At 42.3% G+C, this 22442-nt stretch overlaps 1 protein-coding gene across 1 annotated transcript in view; it reads right to left on the bottom strand.

Moving 5' to 3' along the window:
- CLSTN2 (calsyntenin 2) overlaps nucleotides 1-22442 on the bottom strand; it is a 639444-nt gene that overhangs the window by 74238 nt on the left and 542764 nt on the right. The window lies entirely within an intron of this gene.

The raw sequence follows: 22442 nt of genomic DNA, 5'->3' as shown, positions 1-22442 counted from the left end.
CCTTGGCCTCCCAAAGTGTTGGGATTACAGGTGTGAGCTACCACACCCAGTCTAAAATAATTTTATTTAATTTTATAACTGTGAAGGCATGTTTTAATGTGTAAGTTACACCTTTTCTCCTATGCATTAAACTAACTGGGTAACTATTGAAATTTTTAAAAGTCCGTTCAAGTATTTCTAATCTCTCTCTCTAATGTCATTGCTGGTATATCAATATCCCTCAAATTAAATGAATTGATACCACTGAAACATTTAAGTGCTCATTACATGTAAGCTATGATTAGATTTCCTTACCACCAGCAAATCCAGGGCAAGGATGAAATGAAGATCTGGGAAATGTGTCTTAGCAAGGCAGTGGTGGTTTTTAGAAAGATCATGAAGGCAAAGTAGAAGGGAGTAAAGAGAAGGCTGGAGGGGCGCCAGACTGGCCAGGAGACAGAGAAAGACAAATTAACTCTTGATTTGGTTGTCATATAAAGTATGCTTTTCAAGATTTTAAGTGACCATTTGTGTTTTACTCCACAGATAAAAAGCTTTCAGTTTATTAGGGAAGTATGACTTACGGGGGTTGACACCGTGCTAAAATCTTCTTAATGAACAGGTTTCCAATGTTCTGCCTCTCTCTGTCTCTCTGGATAAACTGCTATTAGAAGAAATGCAGAAATGGAACAGCCCTTAGTGATCAAGTGCAGTGAGAAAGTCTCACTGTCTTGGCCTCTCTTATCAGCCATTTACATGAATGCTTCCTGGCTACATGTGAGCAGGTACTAGACATCACAGCTGGGCAGGTTAGGCTGTGAGACCTTTGTGAGGTGTGGGGTCTGCTCCTCATTACTGAGCAGATCGTAGTGTCAATGTTCAGCCTGTGACACTGCTTGGTGAAAGACTTCCCATAACTGTTAAGTGAGAAGTCACAGAATTTCACTCTTGAAGCCAAGGGCCTGCCCAGAACATAGTTCCAGTGGACGTGCCACGTTTTTGTTTTTTTTTTCTGAGACAAGGTCTCGCTCTGTCACCCAGGCTGGAGTACAGTGGCACAATCTTGGCTCACTGCAGCCTGATGTGTCACATTTTGAAGTGGTCCAGGGCAAATGGCAGCAAAGATGAGAGCCTTCTTTGTGGCCCAGCTTTAGTTTTCTGGAATAAGTGTCCGTGGGGTGCCCCTGGTCTGGGTGGCAAATGACTCCACAGTGTTGCCCATTAGGTGCTGCTTCTGGGGATGTGTCTAGCATGGAGGAACTGGGGGCCTTTATGTACAGCCCTGACTCCAATAGGAAGGGATCCTTCCTTCATAAGGAGATTTAAAGGCCCCTCACCCATATCCTTGCAGGTGAGAGAATATACAGAGAAATGACCGGTGTGGATTCCATATGGCCCACAGAGCAGAGACCCAGAGGATCTGGTTAGAGGCAGAGGCTGTATATATATATATGTGTGTGTGTGTGTGTGTGTGTGTGTGTGTGTGTGTATACACACATATATGTATATATACACATATATGTGTGTATATATACATCTATATGTGTATATATACACACATATATGTGTATATATACATCTATATATGTATATATACACACATATATATATATATTTTTTTGTTTGTTTGTTTTCTTGTCTGTTGCCATCCTCCTCATCTCGTGATCTGGGCTGCTCACTCCTATAGACTAATGACCTGTACCTGTCTGGGACCCTAGACGCACTATTTCTCTGGCAAAAGAATGCACACTTGATTCAAAACTCAGCGTTTCTATTCCCTGGCCAGTTGATACACAGCCAGTTGTTTTCTAATCTTTCCAAGCCACAGTTACCTCACATCTAATGGGGTAATGAGACACTGAGATGAAGATGTGTAAAATGCATAGCAAGGGCCTGTGAACAATTTCTCTGCCTACATCCTCCCAAAAAGCCCATTTTGGTTCCCTTTCAGAGCCAACATGGGGTTGATTTCATCCTAGTATCTTTAGAATGGGCCGGGGTGTGGTGGGTGTTTAAACATTGTCAGGTCCTCTCCCTGCTGCTCCATGCAAGCCTTCCACTACCCCCAGGCCCAGTTAGGCGATCCCTCCCAGACAGTCTTCTGTATATAGCTCCCATCTATCCCTGATCATGGTACTGTAATTATCTTTCTCTCCCACTAAACTCTAAGCTTCAGGGTCAGGACTGAGCTTCACTCATTGCCATAGGGCCCAGAAAAGTCTCTAGCACACAGCAGCCCTCAACACATGCTCTTTCTTCCACTTAAGTTACTTTTTATCCTAAAGCAAGATGCATAAAGCTACACAAAACAAGTGCAGAACTTAATGAACTATTATGGAGTGAGCATCCTTATAGCCACACCTAGGCCAAGAATTGAAACCTTACCAGCTGTGCAGAAGCCCCTTCCCTGCACCCCATCCCAATGTCAACCACTATTCTCCTCCCAACCACTGCTCTCCTCTCAACCACTGCTCTCCTCTCAACCACTACTCTCCTCCCAAAAGTATCCATTGTCTTGACTTTTAGTCTTCACCTCTCCCCTATTTTATCACTTAAATCTCTATCCCTAGACACTGTAGTTGAGTTTTGCCCATGAAAAAACTAATTTATGTTTTTCAAAACTTTTTAATCTATAGCTTATAAGTTCATTGTTTTCTTTTCCTTGCAATTTATCTGTCGAAGAACACAGGATAATAGATTTTCCCAGTCTGGATTTTGCTATTTGCGCACTCATGTGTTCCTCTGTCCCAGTATTTCCTGCACATAGCCAATCAGATCTAGGCTTATCTTGTTCATTTTTGCCCCAACTCAGAATCAGCTGTTTCTTTAAGAGATCCTGGAATCTTTTAGTGCAAATGGTGTTTTAAGACCACAATCTGAATATGATTTTCTGTTTGTCAGTTCTGTTTGCCATACTTCTGTTTGCCAGTTTGCCAGTGTACTCCCTGCTCCAGTGACTGGTATGAAGTAGCTGCTGCTAAAAAAAAAATAAAAAAAATAAAAATAAAAAAATAATAAAAGCACGTATTAAATGCATTCGACAGCAGAACTGTGGTTATTTCATCTACAGTTTCTAAATCTCAATCAGTCATCTGTCTATCTCTGCATGTGAGTGTGAGACCGTGATGGCCAACAAAACACTTCCATGGGTCAAGTGTTCTGCTGTCACTATGTTAATCTTGCTTTACATTCATTACATCATTGAATCTTCATAACCACTGCTGAGGTGTTCATATTTATCCTCATTTTACAGATGAGGATACTAAGGTTCAGAGAAGTGAAGTGACTCACCTAAGGTCACACAGATAATAAGAGACAGAGCTGAGTGACAAACAGATCTGAGAAACTCCAAAGCCTACATTCCTTTGACTGCTCCATAATGAACATTTGTCCCTGAAATACGTTTGTTCATTTTTAAATTTGATCTTGACCAAAACTTCTTGATGAATGGATAAGTGAATGAATATGTACTTCATGGGGCACAGTGCAGACACAGCCTTGTTCTACACTCAACCTCCCTAAGGAATGCTTTTTTTTCTTCTTCTCTGGGTTCCTAATGTGACATATTGTTGCGAGATGTGGCAGAGGGATATTTTTAGTGTTTTGTAATAAACCTGAATGTGTATCTTTGCTCTTGGCTTATAAGACTTATTTTATGTCTGTGTTTACAGACAGAAAAATAAGTGGCTGATATCAGATAATTCTTCAAGTTCCAATTCATATTTATAACCTAATTGTGGGCTCACTTTTTATTTGAGTCTAGGTAATGGATATAAGACTCTGTCTTTGCTTTGTGTCCAAATAGCTATAGCCTTATTGTTCCCTGTATTTGTGACTAATGAAACCTTTTGACATAGTTATGTTTGATGGAAACAGAAGCAGACCATGTGAGAGGGCTATTACTAAGCTCTCCACTTCCAGGGAAGCCTAAACAGAGGGACAAGGGGTCCTCATTATCTAATATTTCATGTGATGCCGAGGAGGCAGACGTTAGGCTTTCCTGTTGGGAGAGGGAGAGTTCTGTCTTTCTCATGAACACATAAGAAGTTACTGCTTGCTGAAGAGAAGCCAGGCATGTGGAGCCATGGGGTATAGCATAGGAATAGTTCTAGCACTGTTCTCTGTTTTCTACTTTGGACACTGGAATCAGAACAGTGTTGAAACAAATGCCAACTCATTCTCACTGATACAGAGAAGGGAAGGTCAAACTATGGTTGTACCTTTAATTAGCTTAGAAGATTATAAGGAAACTGGCAGGAAAGCCTCTATTGGGCTGTTCTCAGAAGCCAGTTTACCTCTTCAGGGAAAAATGGCTGAGAGGCCTGGAGATAAGCAATGAGGATTCAAAGTATTTTCCAAATAAATATGGGAGACTTTTGGTGCACATGAGCAATAATTTCTGAGATCTTTGTGGATACCCACCCAACTCATGAATACTACCTATAATTTTCCCCTTCAAACATCTAATTTATGGCTAAAACCATCACTTTTTCAGACTCTTTCACCCTAATCACTTCCATGACTATCATCAACAATTTGAATAGAGCGTGATTTTTCTGTTTATAAAGGGAAAGAAGGCACCTGCTCTTTCAGGTATTCCTCTCGACTTCTTGGGGCCTTAGCATGGGTCCACACTGAGGCAAGGCTGACACTATTGTGTGCATCCTGGAAGCAGCAAATCCCACACTCCTAAGTCATTCTCCAAATGCCTTAAACTTACATCTGTTGGTGCTCTCTTACTTTCCCAGGTCCAAACCTCAGAATTTTCTCTCTAGGCTTTTGAGAATACTGTTTCATGCCAAATAAGCAACTCTGGACATGTGCCCAACTTCCAGTTCAGGGTTTGAAGGTGAGACTGGGCCCTCCTTCATTATTCATGCACCTCTACAGCATTTTCCTTCAGCATTCTCTAGATACTCTTGGTCCAATTTCTCCTTTCCTACCTGTGGCCCATATATAGTGAACAGTTCTTGCCAATGATACTACCTTTGCCCTTTTGACTGTCTATTTCAAGAAACCTACGACATCTGGAGCTTGAAGTTTTTTGCCTGGGAGTACTCCTCCCTTTGTCTGATTACTCATAGACTCTGACCTGAAGTGGGCCTTCCTTAATATGCATCTTTGTCTTATCACAGTATTCTTAGAGTTAACATTGTAACACTTCACATAAAGTTTAAGAACTTTGCATCAGTAGAACTCATTTGACACCTCCATCCTCTTTTTGTTGTTGTTCTATTTTTCCTCTGCCCTTAAATACATTATATGCCCCACAATACACAGTTATAATCATTGGAATTTACAGTCATGGTCATTTAAAGAAATGAAGGAAGGAAGGACAGTCTTTTATATTTATTTACATAATTACCATTTGCAATGCTCTTCTTTCTTTCCTATGAATCTGTTTTTCATTCTGATATCCTTTCCTTTCTACCTGAAGGACTTCCTTTGTCATTCCATTGTCTTTTGGTTTCCAAAGTTTTCCGTAAAATGTTGGTTGTCATACAAATTGGTCTTTTCCCATATGTAACGTGTCTTTTTCTCTGGGTGCTCTTAAGAGTTTATCTTTGGGGGATGGAGCCAAGACAGCCGAATAGGAACAGCTCCAGTCTACAGCTCCCAGCATGAGCAACGCAGAAGATGGGTGATTTCTGCATTTCCAACTGAGTTACTGAGTTCATCTCACTGGAGAGTGTCAGATAGTGGGTGCAGCGCACCGAGTGTGAGCCGAAACAGGGTGAGGCATCGCCTCACCTGGGAAGCACAGGGGGTCAGGGAATTCCCTTTCCTAGTCAAAGAAAGGGGTGACAGATGGCACCTGGAAAATTGGGTCACTCACACCCTAATACTGTGCTTTTCCAATGGTCTTAGCAAATGGCACACCAGGATATTATATCCCGTGGATGGCTCGGAGGGTCCTATGCCCATGGAGCCTCACTCATTGCTAGCACAGCAGTCTGAGATCAAACTGCAAGGCAGCAGCGAGGCTGGGGGAGGGGTGCCTGCCATTGCTGAGGCTTGAGTAGGTAAACAAAGCAGCCAGGAAGCTCAAACTGGGTGGAGCCCACCGCAGCTCAAGGAGGCCTGCCTGCCACTGTAGACTCCATCTCTGGAGGCAGGGCATAGCCAAACAAAAGGCAGCAGAAACCTCTGCAGACTTAAATGTCCCTGTCTGACAGCTTTGAAGAGAGTAGTGGTTCTCCCAGCACACAGCTTGAGATCTGAGAATGGACAAACTGCCTCAAGTGGGTCCCTGAGCCCCAAGTAGCCTATCTGGGAGGCACCCCCCCAGTAGGGGCAGACTGACACCTCACACGGCTGGGTACTCCTCTGAGACAAAACTTCCAGAGGAACGATCAGGCAGCAACATTTGCTGTGCACCAATATCCGCTGTTCTGCTGCTGATACCCAGGCAAACAGGGTCTGGAGTGGACCTTGAGCAAACTCCAACAGACCTGCAGCTGATGGTCCTCACTGTTAGAAGTAAAACTAACAGATAGGACATCCACACCAAAACCCCATCTGTACGTCACCATCATCAAAGACCAAAGGTAGATAAAACCACAAAGATGGGGAAAAAATGGAACACAAAAACTGGAAACTCTAAAAATCAGAGTGCTTCTCCTCCTCCAAAGGAACACAGCTCCTCACCAGCAATGGAACAAAGCTGGATGGAGAATGACTTTGATGAGTTGAGAGAAGAAGGCTTCAGATGGTCAAACTACTCCAAGCTAAAGGAGGAAGTTCGAACCCATGGCAAAGAAGTTAAAAACCTTGAAAAAAAATTAGATCAATGGATAACTAGAATAACCAATGCAGAGAAGTCCTTAAAGGACCTGATGGAGCTGAAAACCACAGCACGAGAGCTACGTGACGGATGCACAAGCCTCAGTAGCCGATTCGATCAAGTGGAAGAAAGGGTATCAGTGATGGAAGATCAAATGAATGAAATGAAGTGAGAAGAGAAGTTTAGAGAAAAAAGAATAAAAAGAAATGAACAAAGCCTCCAAGAAATATGGGACTATGTGAAAAGACCAAATCTACATCAGATTGGTGTACCTGAAAGTGACGGGGAGAATGGAACCAAGTTGGAAAACACTCTGCAGGATATTATCCAGGAGAACTTCCCCAACCTAGCAAGGCAGGCCAACATTCAAATTCAGGAAATACAGAGAATGCCACAAAGGTACTCCTCAAGAAGAGCAACTCCAAGACACATAATTGTCAGATTCACCAAAGTTGAAATGAAGGAAAAAATGTTAAGGGCAGCCAGAGAGAAAGGTCGGGTTACTCACAAAGGGAAGCTCATCAGACTAACAGCTGATCTCTCGGCAGAAACTCTACAAGCCAGAAGAGAGTGGGGGCCAATATTCGACATTCTTAAACAAGAGAATTTTCAACCCAGAATTTCATATCCAGCCAAACTAAGCTTCATAAGTGAAGGAGAAATAAAATCCTTTGCAGACAAGCAAATGCTGAGAGATTTTGTCACCACCAGGCCTGCCCTACAAGAGCTCCTGAAGGAAGCACTAAACATGGAAAGGAACAACCAGTACCAGCCACTGCAAAAACACGCCAAATTGTAAAGACCATTGGTTCTAGGAAGAAACTGCATCAACTAATGAGCAAAATAACCAGCTAACATCATAATGACAGGATCAAATTCACACATAACAATATTAACCTTAAATTTAAATGAGCTAAATGTTCCAATTAAAAGACACAGACTGGCAAATTGGATAAAGAGTCAAGACCCATCAGTGTGCTATATTCAGGAAACCCATCTCACGTGCAGAGACACACACAGGCTCAAAATAAAGGGATGGAGGAAGATCTACCAAGCAAATGGAAAACAAAAAAAGGCAGGGGTTGCAATCCTAGTCTCTGATAAAACGGATTTTAAACGAACAAACATCAAAAGAGACAAAGAAGGCCATTACATAATGGTAAAGGGATCAATTCAACAAGAAGAGCTAACTATCCTAAATATATATGCACCCAATACAGGAGCACCCAGATTCATAAAGCAAGTCCTTAGAGACCTACAAGGAGACTTAGACTCCCACACAATAATAATGGGAGAGTTTAACATCCCACTGTCAACATTAGACAGATCAATGAGACAGAAAGTTAACAAGGATATCCAGGAATTGAACTCAGCTCTGCACCAAGCAGACCTAATAGACATCTACGGAACTCTCCATCCCAAATCAACAGAATATACATTCTTTTCAGCACCACACCACACCTATTCCAAAATTGACCATATAGTTGGAAGTAAAGCACTCCTCAGCAAATGTAAAACAATAGAAATTATAACAAACTATCTCTCAGACAACAGTGCAATCAAACTAGAACTCAGGATTAAGAAACTCACTCAAAACCACTCAACTACATGGAAACTGAACAACCTGCTCCTGAATGACTACTGGGTACATAACGAAATGAAGGCAGAAATAAAGATGTTCTTTGAAACCAATGAGAACAAAGAAACAACATACCAGAATCTCTGGGACACATTCAAAGCAGTGTGTAGAGGGAAATTTATAGCACTAAATGCCCACAAGAGAAAGCAGGAAAGATCTAAAATTGACACCCTAACATCACAATTAAAAGAACTGGAGAAGCAAGAGTAAACACATTCAAAAGCTAGCAGAAGGCAAGAAATAACTAAGATCAGAGCAGAACTGAAGGAAACAGAGACAAAAAAAAACTCTTCAAAAAATCAATGAATCCAGGATCTGGTGTTTTGAAAAGATCAACAAAACTGATAGACCGCTAGCAAGACTAATAAAGAAGAAAAGAGAGAAGAATCAAATAGACACAATGAAAAATGATAAAGGGGATAGCACCACCGATCCCACAGAAATACAAAGTAACGTCAGAGAATACTATAAACACCTCTACACAAATAAACTAGAAAATCTAGAAGAAATGGAAAATTCCTTGACATATACATCCTCCCAAGACTAAACCAGGAAGAAGTTGAATCTCTGAATAGACCAATAACAGGCTCTGAAATTGAGGCAATAATTAATAGCCTAACAACCAAAAAAAGTCCAGGACCAGATGGATTCACAGCTGAATTCTACCAGAGGCACAGGGAGGAGTTGGTACCATTCCTTCTGAAACTATTCCAATCAATAGAAAAAGAGGGAATCCTCCCTAACTCATTTGATGAGGCCAGCATCATCCTGATACCAAAGCCTGGCAGAGACACAACAAACAAACAGAATTTTAGACCAGTATCCCTGATTAATATCGATGCAAAAATCCTCAATAAAATACTGGCAAACCGAATCCAGCAGCACATCAAAAAGCTTACCCACCATGATCAAGTGGGCTTCATCCCTGGGATGCAAGGCTGGTTCAACATATGAAAATCAATAAACGTAATCCAGCATGTAAACAGAACCAACAACAAAAACCACATGATTATCTCAATAGATGCAGAGAAGGCCTTTGACAAAATTCAACCTTCATGCTAAAAACTCTCAATAAATTAGGTATTGATGGGACATATCTCAAAATAATAAGAGCTATCTATGACAAACCCACAGCCAATATCATACTGAATGGGCAAAAACTGGAAGCATTCCCTTTGAAAACTGGCACAGGACGGGGATGCCCTCTCTCACCACTCCTATTCAACATAGTGTTGGAAGTTCTGGCCAGGGCAATCAGGCAGGAGAAGGAAATAAAGGGTATTCGATTAGGAAAAGAGGAAGTCAAATTGTCCCTGTTTGCAGATGACATGATTGTATATCTAGAAAACCCCATTGTCTCAGCCCAAAATCTCCTTAAGCTGATAGGCAACTTCAGCAAAGTCTCAGGATACAAAATCAATGTGCAAAAATCACAAGCATTCTTATACACCAATAACAGACAAACAGAGAGCCAAATTATGAGTGAACTCCCATTCACAATTGCTTCAAAGAGAATAAAATACCTAGGAATCCAACTTACAAGGGATGTGAAGGACCTCTTCAAGGAGAACTACAAACCACTGCTCAATGAAATAAAAGAGGATACAAACAAATGGAAGAACATTCCATGCTCATGGGTAGGAAGAATCAATATCGTGAAAATGGCCATACTGCCCAAGGTAATTTATAGATTCAATGCCATCCCCATCAAGCTACCAATGACTTTCTTCACAGAATTGGAAAAAACTACTTTAAAGTTCATATGGAACCAAGAAAGAGACCATATTGTCAAGTCAATCCTAAGCCAAAAGAACAAAGCTGGAGGCATCACGCTACCTGACTTCAAACTATACTACAAGGCTACAGTAACCAAAACAGCATGGTACTGGTACCAAAACAGAGATATAGACCAATGGAACAGAACAGAGCCCTCAGAAATAATGCCGCATATCTACAACTATCTGATCTTTGACAAACCTGACAAAAACAAGAAATGGGGAAAGGATTTCCTATTTAATAAATGGTGCTGGGAAAACTGGCTAGCCATATGTAGAAAGCTGAAACTGGATCCCTTCCTTATACCTTATACAAAAATTAATTCAAGATGGATTAAAGACTTATATGTTAGACCCAAAACCATAAAAACCCTCGAACAAAACCTAGGCATTACCATTCAGGACATAGGCATGTGCAAGGACTTCATGTCTAAAACACCAAAAGCAATGGCAACAAAAGCCAAAATTGACAAATGGGATCTAATTAAACTAAAGAGCTTCTGCACAGCAAAAGAAACTACCATCAGAGTGAACAGGCAACCTACAGAATGGGAGAAAATTTTTGCAATCTACTCATTGGACAAAGGGCTAATAGCCATAATCTACAATGAACTCCAACAAATTTACGAGAAAAAGCAAACAACCCCATCAACAAGTGGGCGAAGGATATGAACAGACACTTCTCAAAAGAAGACATTTATGCAGCCAAAAGACACATGAAAAAATGCTCATCATCAGCAGCCATCAGAGAAATGCAAATCAAAACCACAATGAGATATCATCTCACACCAGTTAGAATGGCAATCATTAAAAAGTCAGGAAACAACAGGTGCTGGAGAGGATGTGGAGAAATAGGAACACTTTTACACTGTTGGTGGGACTGTAAACTAGTTCAACCATTGTGGAAGTCAGTGTGGCGATTCCTCAGGGATCTAGAACTAGAAATACCATTTGACCCAGCCATCCCATTACTGGGTATATACCCAAAGGATTATAAATCGTGCTGCTATGAAGACACATGCACACGTATGTTTATTGCGGCACTATTCAGAATAGCAAAGACTTGGAACCAAGCCAAATGTCCAACAATGATAGACTGGATTAAGAAAATGTGGCACATATACACCATGGAATACTATGCAGCCATAAAAAATGATGAGTTCATGTCCTTTGTAGGGACGTGGATGAAGCTGGAAACCATCATTCTCAGCAAACTATCGCAAGGAGAAAAAACCAAACACTGCATGTTCTCACTCATAGGTGGGAACTGAACAATGAGAACACATGGACACAGGAAGGGGAACATCACACACTGGGGCCTGTTGTGGGGTTGGGGGAGGGATAGCATTAGGACATATACCTAATGTAAATGACGAGTTAATGGGTGCAGCACACCAACATGGCACATGTATACATATGTAACAAACCTGCACGTTGTGCACGTGTACCCTAAAACTTAAAGTATAATAATAAAAAAAAAGAGTTTATCTTTATTTTCGGTCATCAACAGGTTGAGGATAGTGTGATTAGGTGTTGTTTTCTTTGTATTTATTCGGCTTGGAGCTTGCTGATCTTATTCAATCTTTACGATGGTGTTTTGAATCAAACATAATAAGTTTTCCACCACTTCTTCAATTAATTATTTAATGCCTTGTTCACTTTCTCCTGTCCTTTGGTACTTTTGAGACTCTCTTTCTTCCATTTCTATTCTCTTATATGCTAAATCCATATTTTCACTTTAGATATTGTATTTTTCCACTCTACATTTTACATTTCTGTATAGTTTCATTTATCTGCTGAGATTCCCTATCAGTTCATTCATTATGACAATCCTTACTTTTAAGTTTGTAAACATGTAGAATACTGTTTTAAAGTTATTTTCTTCTGATTACAACATTTGTGTTCTATCAGGGTCTGTTTCTCTTGAATGATTTTACTCTGGACCTTAGGTCACATTTTCCTGTTTCCTCACATGTCCAGTAATTTTTATTGCACACTGGATATTATAGATAATACATAGTAGAAACTCTGGATTCTGCTATTGTTGATTTTTGTTAAATTACTGGATGATTACCTTGCACTTGTAGAAAGTTTGGTTTTATCCTTTATAGAGGTGTGTTTGTTTAGATTTACCCTTAGTCCTGGGCCAGTCCTTAAATCCTGGCACATAGTCTGTGCTTTTAAGATGTATCTCTTCTGCATTTCACTGGAAAACTCTAGATGTTTACCTAGCCCTTCTTGGAGGAATTCCAAAATTTGTCTCCTTTGCAGTGAACAGTAACTAAAATACCTGCTCAGATCTTTTCTTTTTCTTTTCCTGACATTGCTTTCCCTGGGTTCCTGAAATCTCCTCCGTATATACACAGTTCTGTGAATACTCAGGGATTTGAGGGGAGTTTATGATCAGATTTTGACCTCCCTTCCTGCATCTCCATTCTTATTGGTATTAACTAAACTTCTGGCAACTCTGGCATTGATGAATTTCATCCTCTAACACCTTACGCTCAACGAATATGCCTGCCTCCGTTCCTTCCTTCCTTCCTTCCTTCTTTCCTTCCTTCCTCCCTCCCTCTCCCTTCCTTCCTTCCTTTCTTCCTCCCTCCCTCCTCCCTTCCTCCCTTCTTCCCTTCCCATCCTCCCTTCCTCCCTCCCTCCCTCCCTCCCTCTTTTTTCAGTTCTTGTTTTTAATCTTTATTGAGGTATGATGTATGCATCATAAGATTCACTCATTGTAAGTGTATAATTCAATGGTGTTAAGTAAATTTATATAGTTGTGCAACCATCACTGCAATCCAGTTTTAGAACATTTCCATTATCCAAAAAAAGTCTGTGCTCATTTGCAATTGATTTCCACTTCAACCCCATGCCCTAGGCACCACTAATCTGCTTTCTGTGTCTACAAATCACCTTTTATGGAAATTTAATGTAAATTAAGTCATATAACATGTAGTCTTTGTTATCTAGGTTCTCTCACTTAGCATAATGTTTTTGAGATTCGTTCATGTTGTGTGAGTCAATAGTTCATCTTATTGTTGAATAGCATTTCATACATGGACACGTAGAGACTATTTACCTGTTAAAGGACAGCTTTTTTTTTCATCCTCGGGTGGTACCTGTATAGCTGAAATAGTGCTTGTAGATATAGGGACCACTGTTTGGGAACCACAGTGTAGAGCATTAGCATATGCCATTTAGATAATTTTTTTAAAAATTAAGAAGCATTCATTAAACACATATTTGTGTTAGAAACTCCTAAAAATTAAAAAGGTGAACAAGACGTGACAGTCCAATGCAGTGGAAGAAATAAACCAGTGAACAAATAAGTATCGTAAGGTATAAAAATGCTGTGGTAACAGTCTTTTCTTACCTTTTCACCGTGAGGGTAAGGTCAATTCTCTATTGGGGAGGAAGTTACAGGAAAGTATTCCTGAAGGATGTGACCCCTGAGTATGGTCTTGAAAGATGAAAGGTAATTGGCTAGTCAGATAGTGGGAATGACTTCCCTGCCTATGACACAGTGTGTTTTATTCTTCTGAACCATGTAGACATGTTCACAGATAGTATTTTCTAGTCTGCCAGTGCCATTGGGGATTGCACTGTAGCAAACTATTTCTGTGAGTTTCTGCTGAGATCGACAAATGAAGAAATGTAGTGAAGACTTGGTGGATACCCAGTTCTGCCAAACTATCTAAATCTTCTCAACAAGACAAGAACATAATGGAAAACAACATGGAGCTTTGGAGAATGGTGCTTAGTCCAACACCTTTGGCAAATGACTTAACTTTTCAGACCCTCAATTTCAGTATTTATAACATGGAGTTAAGTTTTAACCTCAAAAGTAACTGTGTAGTTTAGACCTAATGTATGTAAATCAAGAGTTTAGGGATGGGAACACTATAGCCTCTCAAAAATGCTAGTTTCCCTTTTTTCCCTCACGTGTAATATGTTTCTGGTTAACGTTTACTATTCTTGCACCTAAAACCACAAGGAGTTAGTGCAATTACAAGGCTTGTTTGTCTTTGGACTGCCATTTCTATTGCCTCAAAGCTACTATCTTCTAAGTAACCAAGGGATGCAGTAGCTGCTTCATAATGAGACCTTGCTTCCTTGTAAGTGTGCACTGATTGTCAAGGTGATGAAGGAGGTTCATTATTTAGAGGCATAATTAAAGGGCACTTCCTTTAGCTAAACTAATGAGTAGTAAGTGCAGCAATATTTGCATGCTTAGACATTAAGGATGGAAACAAATGACTCATAGGAGATTGGGAGTAAGCAGGGATGGTAGGGCAAATTAATCTCGCTGCTGGACCTCCAGGGTTATTGCTTTTTAAGACTTCCTCAAAGGAGTAGTCTTACCTGGGAAGTCGGCTCCAGCCTTCTTTTGTCTTATGGAATGAACAGCCTTCTCATTACCTTGCCTCAGGAGCGAGGTGATCTTTGCTTCAAAAGATGCTAAAACAGGCCGGGCACGGTGGCTCACACCTGTAATCCCAGCACTTTGGGAGGCCGAGGCGGGCGGATCACGAGGTCAGGAGATTGAGACCATCCTGGCTAACACAGTGAAATCCCGTCTTTACTAAAAATACAAAAAAATTAGCTAGGCATGGTGGCGGGCACCTGTAGTCCCAGCTACTAGGGAGGCTGAGGCAGGAGAATGGCATGAACCTAGGAGGCGGAGCTTGCAGTGAGCCGAGATCGCACCACTGCACTCCAGCCTGGACCACAGATGAGACTCCATATCAAAAAAAAAAAAAGATGCTAAAACATGATTCCTGATGAGCTGAACTTGAAATCTGTTTCTGGATGGACATCCATGCCTGGTTCTAAACATTTAGGGATATGAGTATATTCTTGTCCTCATGCATATTCAGTAAGATTGTACATTCACCCAAGTTAAGACAGGTGCCTTTTACCCTCTTGGAGTACGTATATTTTGAGGTCATGTACAAGGTTTTTCCACTTCTCAGATGAGAGATGTGGAAAGCACCTTGCTGTGTCTTCCACTCTTCATCCATAATCTGGGCATTTTGCCTAAATGGCATGATTTTTGTTAAAACTAAAAGAACGTGCTTGATATAAATAAGAACTGAAAAAATGCTGGTTCCGAGTTCCCTTCTCACTGCACACGGACTTCACAGTGGCCAGTGCCTTTGCATCATGTCTCCCAAGTAAGCAGGATTAGCAATGAATTGGCCATTACATATTAGGATTCAATTATACCAATTTTTTGCCCTTTCATATCGTGGAAGTGACAGAAAATATCGTTCATATTATGAAAGCAAACATTTGGGTTCCAAGCCAAGGAGACGCCTCCCTCCCTGCCACTGGCACCAATCCCCAAAGGAAATGAGAAAGGTAGAAGCATGACACAGCCAGTGCAGTGACTGAGCTCCTGCTGCTTCCATCAGGACCACTCCATGGCTTGAGTATCTTCATTTATTATTGAATAGATTATTTGATTTACTAAGCATTTATAATTGTGTTGATGTTACTTCATTCTTTTTAACTGTAAAACAATATTCTTTTTAATGTTTATATTATTCCCTTCTTTTTAACACTGATTTTAAATATATATTAGGGGATGTCTACTGAAAACATGCATTCATTGCCTCTGGGCAGATGTACAGGCTGAAACACAAATAATGATTTTACAGAAGCAAACAAAATTGCTGAGCAGGTGCTCCTCAGGAGAAAAGAGACCAGACAGGATCCAGGCTTGCCAGCAAAAGGGAAGAAATGTAGAATCATTAGCATCTTTGATTTGTTGAGATTTAACAGTGATATAACCTTAGACTCCAAGTCAGGATGAAAAAGCAGGGGAAGTGGGTGAGACGGCAGCAGGGAAAAGAACAGCATCCCTGTAGCTCTCTTCACTGAGAGCGTGGATTCTTCTTTAGAATAGGCTCTTCAGAAGAAAAATAAAGAAAATCCAAGTAATAATGAAAACCCAAGAAAACTTTGAGAAATCAGCTCTTCAAGGAAATGGCTCAGGATGTAATGTTAAATAAGCTATGGAAACCATCAGTGGGTTTGTGGAGACTATGTCTACAATACGGCACATATGGAATTATCTGCTTATCAGATTTTACTATTAGTTAGGTATGCAATATGCTCCATCAACGTTGGGCAACACTGATCTGCACTTTGTTAAACTTCCCTTCCTTCCCTTTATTCACTTCACTGTGGTCTCTTGGTGACTCCCTCCTTTTAGTCATGGTACAGCCTCTGCAACACAGCAGACGTCTCTCACTTGCTAATAATCATAGCAGTCACTACTTGTTCATTGCCCGCCATAGATCTGAAACTACCTGCACTACACGGGTGAGCTAGAGCAGAGAGTTTATTTAGAAGGTGATTCTAGGTTAGGAGGACAGATTACGTGAGGAGAATGAGTTAAGGAAGGAGGAAAAGCCAATCCAAGAGGGTGTTAAGGTTGTCATTGCGTGTAGTGGGGGCTTCTTTCCACTGAGGCCCCTGAGAAAGTGCAGGGTGCTGCCCAGAATTGCTCCTAACTTCCAGGACTGAATGCTTCTGCACCCCTTTGGGTGAGGGGTACTCCTAGGGGTGATAACACTGCCGTGGTTCAGGACTGTGCTCGCCGGAGCCCAGCAGACTCCTGCTGCCTTGGAAAAGGCCCTGAGGAGAAAAACAGAAAGGTCCAGTAGTGCAGGGTGTGCACTGCAGAGCAGATTGGCTGGGTAAAGTGGGTTTCTGTGCTGCTTTAGGGGAAAGGCAGGTATGGTCTAGAGAATGTAATTCTCATATCAACTTTGTCGACTTTAAGCTTCCAGGTGAAACGCTGTCAAGAGAAAGAGGATTTCATGAATTTGCTTTACTACTTACAGAACCAAGCACAGAGGACTCAGACAAAAGGTTTCTTTTCCACTTCTCATAGCAGGTAAGGCGATTTGGCACCTTCATCTATTAGAAAAATATGACTCAGAGAAAAAGAAAAGCCCCAAATCTGCTCCATGGGGATCCTAGTCCTGAGGCTTATAAGGAAGCAGGCCTGGTGAAAAGCCAGGAGCAAGCAGTGAATGGGGGTTTTACAAAGCAGTGCCTCTTCCTCCTTCCTCCCTAGTACCCAAGCTGGAAGGGGAGGGCTGTGGAGACCTGTGGTAGAGACATCATACACTGGTGTACAGAAGAGCCTACACACCTCTTCAGAAATGATGGCCCAGGGTCACCTCAGCAAGGTGTGGGGAGATGGGAGGTGGATTGATTTATGAGCCTGAGGCAGCTCCAGGGCTCCCAAAGGCTCACGAGTGAGGTATTACTTTCCTATTGCTGCTGTAACGAATTACCACAAACTTTGTGGCTTAAAACAACACAGACCTGGCCGGGCGTGGTGGCTTATGCCTGTAATCCCAGCACTTTGGGAGGCCGAGGCAGGTGGATCACAAGGTCAGGAGATCGAGACCATCCTGGCCAACACGGTGAAACCCTGTCTCTACTAAAAAAAAAAAAAAATACAAAAAATTAGCCTGGAGTGGAGCGGGTGCCTGTAGTCCCAGCTACTCAGGAGGCTGAGGCAGGAGAATTGCGTGAACCCGAGAGGTGGAGCTTGCAGTGAGCAGAGATTGCACCACTGCACTCCAGCCTGGGCGACAAAGCAAGACTCTGTCTCAAACAAACAAACAAACAAACAAAAAAACAAACAAAAAAAACCCACAGATTTATTATCTTATAGTTTTGGAGGTCAGAAGTCTGAAATCAATTTCACTGGACTAAAATGGAGGTGTCAGCAGGGCCACATCCCTCTGAAGGCTGTACTGGAGGATCTGTTTCCTTCCCTATCCAGTTTCTAGAGGCTGCTGCATTCCTTGGATCATGGTCTCACATCATTCTGACCTCTGCTTCCATCTTCACGTCTCTGTTTCTGGCTCTTACCGTCTTGCCTCCCCTCCTATAAGAACGCTTACTATTATATTGGGCCCATAAGAATAATCCAAAATCATCTCTCCATCTCAAGACCCTTAACTTAGTCACATATGCAAACACCGTCTTGCCATGTAATGCCACATATTCACAGCTTTCTGGGGTTCAGAGGTAGACATCTTTGGGGACCATTATTCCATCTCCCACAGGCACCTAACAGAGCCCAGAGGTGCCAGGTAAGGTGACATGCCATGAGAGTAATGAGGAGAAGCCATGCAGCAGGAATCTGGGGCATGATGAAAAGCTGCAGGAAAGGGGCTTTAGGATGGAACGAGCATGGCTCAGGCAGTGGGTGCAGTGCTGGGTGCCAGCACACTGGCACTCTCAAAAAGAAAGCAGAACAAATGGGATATGCATGCCAGCAGCTACCTTTCCAGAGAGTGGACAATCCAACCATTGCACAACTCTGACCTGAGAAGCCCAGGATGTCCCATGTGGGTCTGAGGACCCTTCTCTGCCAACACCATGAAGCCACAGAAGCCACCTCTCTCCAAATGTCTTGAGGCTCTCTTTGAAATGTAAACAGTCAGGGAGAGGGACTAGAATATGACTGGGGCTTGTCAGGAAGCCATATATATCATGGGGAAATAAAGAGAGACTAGGTTCACTTTGCATATCCAAAGTGAGTCACTATTTGTGACTGTCTCCCTACCCCCAGAACACACACACATATATTATTCACCCAGAACAACCCTGCAAGTTGATGTCATAGAAAAAGTCATTCGGAATTCTGCCTGAGAGAGGGAAAAAAAAGACATTCTGGACATCCTTCCCCCTCTGTTTAGGACATTGGTTCCTAAAGGACACATGGTCTTAACGAGGGCAGGGCACAGGCAGGGATGCCGAGCAGAGTGGCCTGCTGCATTGGAAGAAACATGCCCAATGAATCCAAGAGCTAGTCTTTAACAGCAGAATTAGAGTGCTGACAATGCCCAATTATTTTGCTCATTAAGATGACCGGTCTGAACTGCACTGACCATTCTCCAATTAACTCCTTGGCACTTGGCTATAATAATGATTGAACTAACCTATTTGACTCCCCGTGAAACCGAATGAGCAGATGCAAGTAAACTGACTCTGCATCATTCTAACACACTTTCCTCACCAAGAATAAAGGATGTATTCACTTTTAGATCCTTCCAGGAGCTTCAGAATTCTATGCAAGTAGAATGGACTTGATAAGCAAAGGCTCTGGCCCAAGACAAATGTGCTCAAATCCTGGCTCTGGGGAACTCGGGCTGTGACTTATGCTCACTTATATGAGAAGGAGGAATACCACCACCAAACCATGGACCTGGGTTGAAGGGGCCCTCTGGGTATGGTGAAGGGCTGCTGGAGACCTGAGAAGCTCCCCTCATACAGGAAGTTTAGCATTCTCTATGGGAGGTGAGGCAGGGGCAGAGAGAATTGGAAGCATTCACAAAGGTGATCCTCTTAAGAGGATCCAAACTTCTCAGACGCATTATTGTGTGGCTTTCTTGTATCAAAATGGTAGCTTTTTAAATCAGTAATCTCAAACCAGAGACCAGAGAGTAAAGGTGGACTACGGAATATTTTGTTTGGCCAGATGATCTGTTTTTGTAAATGAGCACATATTAAAAGTTGAGAGATTTTACATGGAAATCTGATTTCTAACTGCTGAGCAACTGGAAGTGCAGCACGAGGCCCAGATTCTTGTATAGTTTATAGCTGTGTAGTGGCTAAACCTTTATTACTTTATTTTACTTTCCACTGAATCTTACATTCACCCAGCCAGGTATTGTTACTCATCTTGATGCTTCTTCCCACCCACAATTATTAGAGTTTGGGATTCTTACAAAAGATGCTCCCAAGGATATGTAAACTGGGTATAAACTGAGCAGGGCTGAGTTTCCCCAGGGTGGAGTTGTGTTGTTCTTCTCTTGATCCCTGATGCCTAGTACAATTTCTGGCACAGAGAGGGCAACGGCCAACTGAATGAATCTGACATTTGCATCCTGTGCTTGTTGCAATTTTTCAGAGATGCACTTTTTTCCTTATGTGAGCTGGGGGTACCTGTGCGCTTGCTGGTCAATTGAGGCTGTCACTCAAGCTGCGTCTTCCCATAAGGGAAACATACTGTAAAACGTCAGCAGATTTCTCTGCAATCACCATACCAGCTCCAAATGGAAGATTATTAGATCGTGACACTGAGTCAACCATATCCAAATGATATTAAAGCCAGGAGGGGCTGCAAATTAGTCAACCTATCCTGTGTGTGCGAGCAGCTGGGCACTGTCCTCTGCTTTTGTCTGGGTTTGCACATGACTCACTGCAGGCTTGAGGGATTTGCATTAGTGGATCACAAGTAAAAATCTCATTAAAATGACATTCTCCTCATCATTATGATGGCTTTAGTGAGATGCCCTGGATTGTCGCAGGCATCTCCTGGAGCTGCCTAGTAATAGATTTACCTAGCTGTCCATCCACGTTGGCCAGAGCCTGCTGAGGTGTGGGGCAGAGGGGCTGGGCTGACTAAAGCACACAGTGCCTCTGCGGAACTGCCTCTCTCAGCAGCACTCCTGAAGGGCTATGTGAAAACCATTGTGTCTGGTTTCAGTGCCATGAAGAGCCGCTGTTCAAACATGTCTGTCCAGGGCTGGGGTTCCTGGGGGTCCTCTAACATAGCCCCTGCCACCGGCTCCATTCAATGGCCTGGCATGAGTTATATTTGCTTAAAGTTGATAAATCTGATGAATGTCATACTAGAATTCCTTATATTTGCCCATCTATAAAATTCTCAGTCTTCTCTTGAATAGTAGATGTTTCAATTATGGCCCATTCCTTTGGGGATAAAGCGCCAACTCAATAATATGATATAAAAAGCCACTTGGGATTTAATGTCCACCTGCTCCTCCACAAGGGGTCCCAATACCTGTCAAAGCTTTCTCCTTCCGCCCCATGCTTGTGCCTATGCCCCGCCACATTGAGAGCTCACACGCCCTGACCCCAGCCCTCCTGCTCACTGCTCTGCCACTAGGCTGCCCTGCCCTGCACCACAGAGAACTCCACATTCCTTTCAGATGTTCCCTCCCAGAGGCCTTCCCAGGCTTTCAGCCCCAGGTGCCCCTGCATGGGCTTCCACAGACTCCCCCCATCCGGCCCCAGCCCACAGTGCCTATCACATGGGATTGTAAACTGTCTGTTGATGTGTTTGTTTGACCCATTATCATGGAAACTTCTAAAGAACAGAGACTCTTATTTTAGCTACTAATCCCAGGTACCCCACACAGAGCCTAGAGCACAGTTTGTGCTCAGAATAAACTGCTGAATAAAGAAATAAACGAGTCCCCATCAGGCATTAGAACAGATAAAATGCTGAAATTCCCAAGGTAGGCCCGGAGTTAAAATATAGACAATACATTAGACTGGCTTGAGTCCTTTCTGGCCAAGGCCAGAAAGTTCTGTAACAGTTACAAATCCACTGGTGGTAAATCTAGTAAGATCTTGAAATAAGATATCAAGATCAAAGATGAACAATGTTTGAAATCCAGAGAGTAAGAAATGGCAACATTTAAGCATTTTAAAATGCTCAATGAGTCAAAAGATCAATTAATCACTGGGAGGTTTTCAAAGATCTCTGGATTTTTCCTCTTTCCTCTCTCCCTCCCTCTTCCCCTGCCTTACTTCATCTCTCCCTTCTTTTAATCTTGACATCCATTCACTGTTATGCAAACATTTACTAGGCGCCAACCATGTGCTCATGCCTATAGCATGCACAGAAGAGCTGGAGATGAGTAAGACACTACCGTGCCCTCCAGGAGCTCGGTGCAAAGTGAGCAGACAGGCAGGATAAATGGGTAACTACAGAACAGTAGGAATGGGGATGGAGTTCTGCCTGGAGACTGGGGAGCAGAGAAGAGAGGCAAACCACCCATGGGGGTGACCCAGGATGGCTTCCTGGGGGAGGTGACCTTACTAGGTATGCACGTTCTGGGCATCAAGTGATTTACACCCAAGAAACTTCTGGCAAGGTTCTGTCTACACAGGGAGCTGAGTAAGGAGAAAGAGGGGTCTCTGGGTTGTTCAGTATATACCATTGGATTGCTAGCATGGGAACTGTTGAGGTTTCCTACACCCTACTCACTGTGGTTCCCTTCAGAGGGAGGGCAGCTGTGCAGGTGAGCTGGGGCTCTGATCATCAACAGGCAGTCTTTAAACTTTTTAAATGTTAATTTCTTTAGTAGAGGAATGCTATGGACTGAATTGTGCCTCTCCCAAATTCATATTTGGAAACCCTAACCTCCAATATATCTGGAGTTAGGACCTTTAGTAGGTAATTAAGGTTAAATGAAGTCAAAAGGGTGGA

The sequence above is a fragment of the Pongo pygmaeus genome, chromosome 2 (genome assembly GCF_028885625.2).
Source record: "Pongo pygmaeus isolate AG05252 chromosome 2, NHGRI_mPonPyg2-v2.0_pri, whole genome shotgun sequence".
Lineage (NCBI taxonomy): Eukaryota > Metazoa > Chordata > Mammalia > Primates > Hominidae > Pongo > Pongo pygmaeus.
The sequence above is the reverse complement of the archived record's forward strand: the minus strand, read 5'-3'. Positions and strand labels throughout refer to the sequence as shown.